This window comes from Adiantum capillus-veneris, chromosome 17 (genome assembly GCF_014529385.1).
Source record: "Adiantum capillus-veneris isolate H3 chromosome 17, ASM1452938v2, whole genome shotgun sequence".
Taxonomy (NCBI): domain Eukaryota; kingdom Viridiplantae; phylum Streptophyta; class Polypodiopsida; order Polypodiales; family Pteridaceae; genus Adiantum; species Adiantum capillus-veneris.
The window spans coordinates 70,282,915-70,288,798 of NC_140947.1; positions in this window are offsets into that span (position 1 = coordinate 70,282,915).

Sequence of the window (5,884 nt, forward strand, 5' to 3'; positions counted from 1 at the left end):
TTGCTCACCCTGCACCACCTCACCATGTACAAGAAGATTTTGGGTAGCTTGATCTACTTGACTATCTCACGTTCTGACTTGAGCTACACTATTGGATTAGTGAGTCAGTTTATGCAGTCTCCTAAGAAGCTACACTTGGATGCAATGAGGCACACGTTGTGCTATGAGAGTGCTACTTTGGATTATTTACTCTTTTATAGGGCTAATGTGGAGTTGCAATTCTATGGTTATAGATATGAAGATTAGGTTGGTAGCACATATGCTTGCAGGTCTACCAAACAATTTATGTTCTCACCTTGCAGTGCTGCTATCACATGCAGAAGCAAGAAGCAATGTTATGTTTGCTCTTTTGAGTAAAGAGGTAGAGTGCAAGGGTGCTGCAGTGGCGGCATGTGAGGTAGAATGGTTGGGATCGCTAGACTTTGGAGTACAAGTACAAAGGTCAATTGTCATATATTGTGACAACCTTAGCAGCATACAGTCAGCACAAAAGCTAATGTTTCATTCCAAGACAAAGCACAATGAGGTGCACTACCACTTCATCAGAAAGAGGATCTTAGCACACAACATGATACCTCGACCTTGAGTAAATGGTGATGGATGAGCATGTTGCATACATCTTTAAGAAAGTCCTTGTAATGGAGACACTACAATAATTTTGAGCGATGCTTGGCATATGACAGATGGTGTTGAGCTTGAGGGCGAGTGTTGATGTGTCCATCTCAACATGTATGACTACTAGATGACTATCACCAACAGTAATCATCTTTATGTTGTTATTTTCCCTTATGTTTGTATGTAGACCTCTTATCATAAAGTTTCCAAGTGTATTTTCTCATTCTCCTCCTCCCTTCAAGCAATTGTTTTTATTTTTCAACTGGCTCCAGGCTAAGTTGAGGCACAATTTTTCCAAATACTATGCACACAATGATAAAAGTTAGCTATTAGGATTCATACCTAGGCTACGCATATAAAAACAAGGTCCAATGAATTTACATAGAAATTTTCATTTTAGCATGAAACATTTACACATCAAACACAAACATAATCCTCCTCCCGCCCCCTCTTCCCCCCCCCGCCCTCTCTAAACATTTGACCAAACTTTTCCACATAATGCTTACAAGAAATAACACCACATCAAGAGAGCTTAAAACAACCTCACATGGATTAACCTAAGCATCCCCCTTTTTTCAATGAACTTATGTAATCTTTGTGGAAAATCAAGGGGTCAAATTTTTAAATGGGATATCGGTGTTATTTTGTGCCCCTTGTTCTATAGCTACCATGGGGTACCCCCGAACGAGGAGGGGGCAACTGTTCTGAGTACCCCGGGGGTCCTCTCAAATGTACTCTTTTTTTGAAAATTGAAGAACCTTCTTTGACCTAACTTGCAGAATGTGCATGGCAAGAATATGGTTTTCTTTAGAAAAATGCTTTCTATCAAAGTTTTCATGAAATTTTGACCAATTTATCTATTTCAAGATTTTTTCCTAGCAATGAGCATATCATCCACATACAGAATCAAGATCAAAAGACTACCATCTATAGCTAGGCTTTGTGTAGAGAAAATAATCATTTTTTCTCCACCTATATCCTTGAGACTCCATAAAAGCATCAAACTTATGATACCATTTGCATGGTACATTCTTTAAATCATATTTAGACCTCTCTTAAGCTTACACACCAACATCTCTTTTCCATTGTCAACAAAACCTTTAGAGTGTTGCATGTAAATGTCCTCATGAAGATCACCGTGTCATAACACTATCTTACACACCAACATCTCTTTTCCATTGTCAACAAAACCTTTAGAGTGTTGCATGTAAATGTCCTCATGAAGATCACCGTGTCATAACACTATCTTAACATCCATTTGGAACAACTCCATGTTTTCTTTAAAAACGAAGGAAAGTATTGTCCGCAAGGTAGTCATCGTGAAATCTAGAAAAAAAAATTCATATGAGTCAATTCATTTTTCCCTTTAAAACCTTTGGTAGCCAATCTAGCATCGTACTTTAGCTTATTATCATGGGGTGTGCTCTTCAACTTGTAGACCTATTTACACAACAAAACATTCTTCCCTCTTGGCAAAGGTACTAAGTCCCAAGTCTAATTCTTCTTTGAAGGATCCAATTTCAATTTCCTAGCACTCTACCACTTAAACTGGTCATCACATAACATAGCCTCATCATGGCAAGAGGGATCACCACAATCCATCAGAAAAATGTAATCTAAGCTTCATCACAAACCTCTCAAGGGGCCTAGAAACCCTAATTTGACCTTCTCAATGCAACACACGGTACATGAAGAGTCAATTATCCCACTTGCATTTCAGTATTGCTCAATGTAGTGCCACTACTCATTGCATCCATGGTTAGAGCTATTAGGAACACCATATGGAACATGGATAAATTCTTGTCTTTGATTATAAACATGTATCATAACATACTAAACTGTAGCCTTCCTCACCTCTCTAGGGATGCACTTCAATACACCTCTCAAGGGGTGCACATGAGTTCAACAGAAGGGTCATTTTATTCATGCAAACATGTTAAAAAAGGAGGATTTCTAAATACCCCTTGAGCGCACATTATATAAGAGGTTTCTAATAGTGTGCTCCCCGAGCCTCACTTCAAGCCCTTAGGGGGAATTGTTGTGCATTTTTTTAATCCTTGAATATCATATCACTGCTATAGATACTCCTACGAGAAATTGGGTCTTGCAAGATATAACACATCTTACCACTTTCTCCATAACCATGAAAATGAGCTTTGTAGATTTTGGATCTATCTTCTTTCTAAGCTCCTTGGGTACATGTAAATATTCCTCACAACCAAATAATCACAATTGATGATGTTGAAGATACATGGGGGGGAAAAAATCCTAAGATATCCCCCATCCCAATATTATTCTTGCATGTACCTGCTTAACAACAATGTTCCACAAACGGGTCCTCCCATCTAGGCTCCAAAGCTGTAAGGTGTTAGGGACCTCTAGTCTAGCCAATTCATGCAAGCCTCATAGCTAGGTACCATCAATAATTCACAAGTTGGGCTTACCCCAAACAACAACCACCTTAAGAAAATAAACTTAGGACTTCTTCTCCGTCCTCCTTCGTACCGACATGGTCCACTTTCTTTGGCTCAAACTTTGAAGTCATCCATAGACTTAAAATGTCATTGGCTAAGACATTCAATTCCTCCACATCTTCAACATGTCCTTGGATTAGAGGTTGAGCTTTGAACCATGTCCATGGCTCTAGTAGGTGTATGAGTTGAAATTAAATGGGGGAAACACCTACCCAAGAGATCACCTATCCCAATACTATTCTTGCACATAAGCATTGGAATGCGATGTTCCACAAATTGGTCTAATTTTTGAAACCCAAAACCTTAAGGTGTTACGGACCTCTAGTATGGGCAATTATGTGAGCTTTATAGCTAGACATGATTAATATAGTTCACTAGTTGGGCTTACCCCAATAGGAGTAAATCATGACAAAAAGACTCTATAACTACATTTAGCACATATTATTATTCGTGATTCTATCACCTTTGAATGAATTATTTTGCAAATCAATCTAATGCCATTAAATATCACAAAAGTTTCAACTTCTAACCAGCATAAGAGATGTATTTTGTTTAAAACCAGTTAATGTCGAGGAAATCACCACATAAATTTAAGCTATGAATATTTTTGGTTGTGTAGAGAGAGCTATTTTCATTCATCATAAATAGAACTTGCACTAAGATATTCCACTCCACCCTTCGATAAAAGATACAAGGTGTGACCCATTTATCTGAACAATGTCTTGATTTTGAGGTGTAAAAATATCACTTAGAATTAAGAAAAATGTGAATGCTTAAGCTAAGTGGATAAATTTTCACACGGGTTTCACATGGGGCTCAAATGCTCTTGCACGAGGTTGTGTGAGAGACCCAAGGGACTGACTTGAAATATCCACCTCCCTATCACCCTATATATAGGCTCTTTGGCTCTTAGCCCTAGCCAAGGTAAGGATTATCCACCTCCATATCACCCTATATATAGGCTCTTTGGCTTTTAGCCCTAGCCAAGTTAAGGATCCCTAGTCCACATTTAAGCAGTCCAAGTCCTTGGCCTAGGTTCGTGACCCCTTGGGTTGTCCTTGGATTTACATTACTCCCCCCTTAGAGAAGTGTCTTTGTCCTCAAAAAAAAAGTAGGAAATGTTTTCTTAAGAATAGTAATGTTTTCTCAAGTGGCACCTTCTTTAGGTCGGTCCTTCCACTTGACTAAAGCTTGACAATGCACATGATGAAGAGTACGTAAATCATGATAGTCTAGGATTCATTCAAGCTCATGTGGTTGGATAGGAGGTTCAATGAAATCAACCAGAATTTCTTGGTCAATGACATTGTCGTCCCCATGTAAGCAATCATGTAAAGGACTTGCATGAAATATCGGATGAATACGAGAGTGCACCTATGGGTCCACAAAACAATAATAACATGGTTTATGTCTCTTCATGTGTTTTTTATATCTTTCAATTGTAGAGTATCCATAGTATACCGACAATGTGTATTTGCAAAGGGGATAAAGCAATGAATGGCTTCCTTGCAAGTAGATAGGAGACCAAGGTGGTCAACCACCAAGGAGATAACATTCAATACTATGTAACTTGGGAGAAAATGGTGTTCAAATACCATATATCAAATCATAGCCTATCAATGGTCTTCCCCTACAAAAGGTGGAAGCAAACGATGAGAGAATGGGATACACTAGACTCTAATGTTGCTGCTCAAGAGCCATTAGCACACGCGTGTACACACACACACACACACACACACACACACACACACACACACACACACACACACACACACACACACACACACACACACACACACACACACACACACAACATTGTCACTCTCTTACACAAAACATCGTCGGTTGGGGGGCGGGGGGGGGAGGGTGTGGTTTACATTCACACTGTTGACACCACATAACACCACAAGAGCAAGAGAAAGAGAGGAGAAAAGGAAAAATGACACAAAATTGGGCAACAACGGCTTGATCTTGCTTCAACATGACTCTTACAAAGCTTACAATGCCAAATCTATTACCATATACATGTGTTAGTGATGTGTGTGAACACACTAGGACCGCTGGGACATTTTTTTTCCCTTTGTTGTGTGCCTTCAGCTTCCTTTGTCTTCTCCAAGATGTATGCATTTGTCTACAACCCTAATTTCAACAATTGGTATCGCAGCAGGTTGCATCCTCTCGGGCTTAGTCACCAGCAGCTCCAACACATGCTTGTTCACTTTCTCCAGTTTATGTGAGCTTTGATGAGCATTTGCAGGTCGACAAAATTTTTGGGTAAGCTTGTAGAGCTTAGTCTACTCAAATTTCTGATTTGGGCTCATTTCGGCCTCCGTTTCCACTACAGCCAGGTCTACGTAGGCAATTTTGTCATTTTTGTGCAAAATTTCTATCAGTGCCAAATACTGCATAACAAGTCCCATATAGTCTACTGCGGGTTGTATAGTACGTGCTTGTCTCACTCAGCTTCTCCTCATTTTGGGCAGTTTTCACATCAGGTGCATGCATTTTCCATGGCTGACAACAACACAAATGTGTTCAAGATGTTTGCTGCTCAGGACAGATTGCATTAGGACAATAATTAACCCTATGTGGGCTTACATGATGCAATATGTTCTTGTGTCAAAGGGCGTCTAGAATATTGTGCAGGGCATTGATGTACGTCCTGGCACATTCGTTCAGCAAAATCTACAAAACAGGCTTGGGATATTCTAGCAGGTCTTTATGCAAGCCGTAATGAGGCTAAAATTGCTTTGGTGCGTAAAGAGTTGGAATCAAAGATTATGCATGAGGAAGAT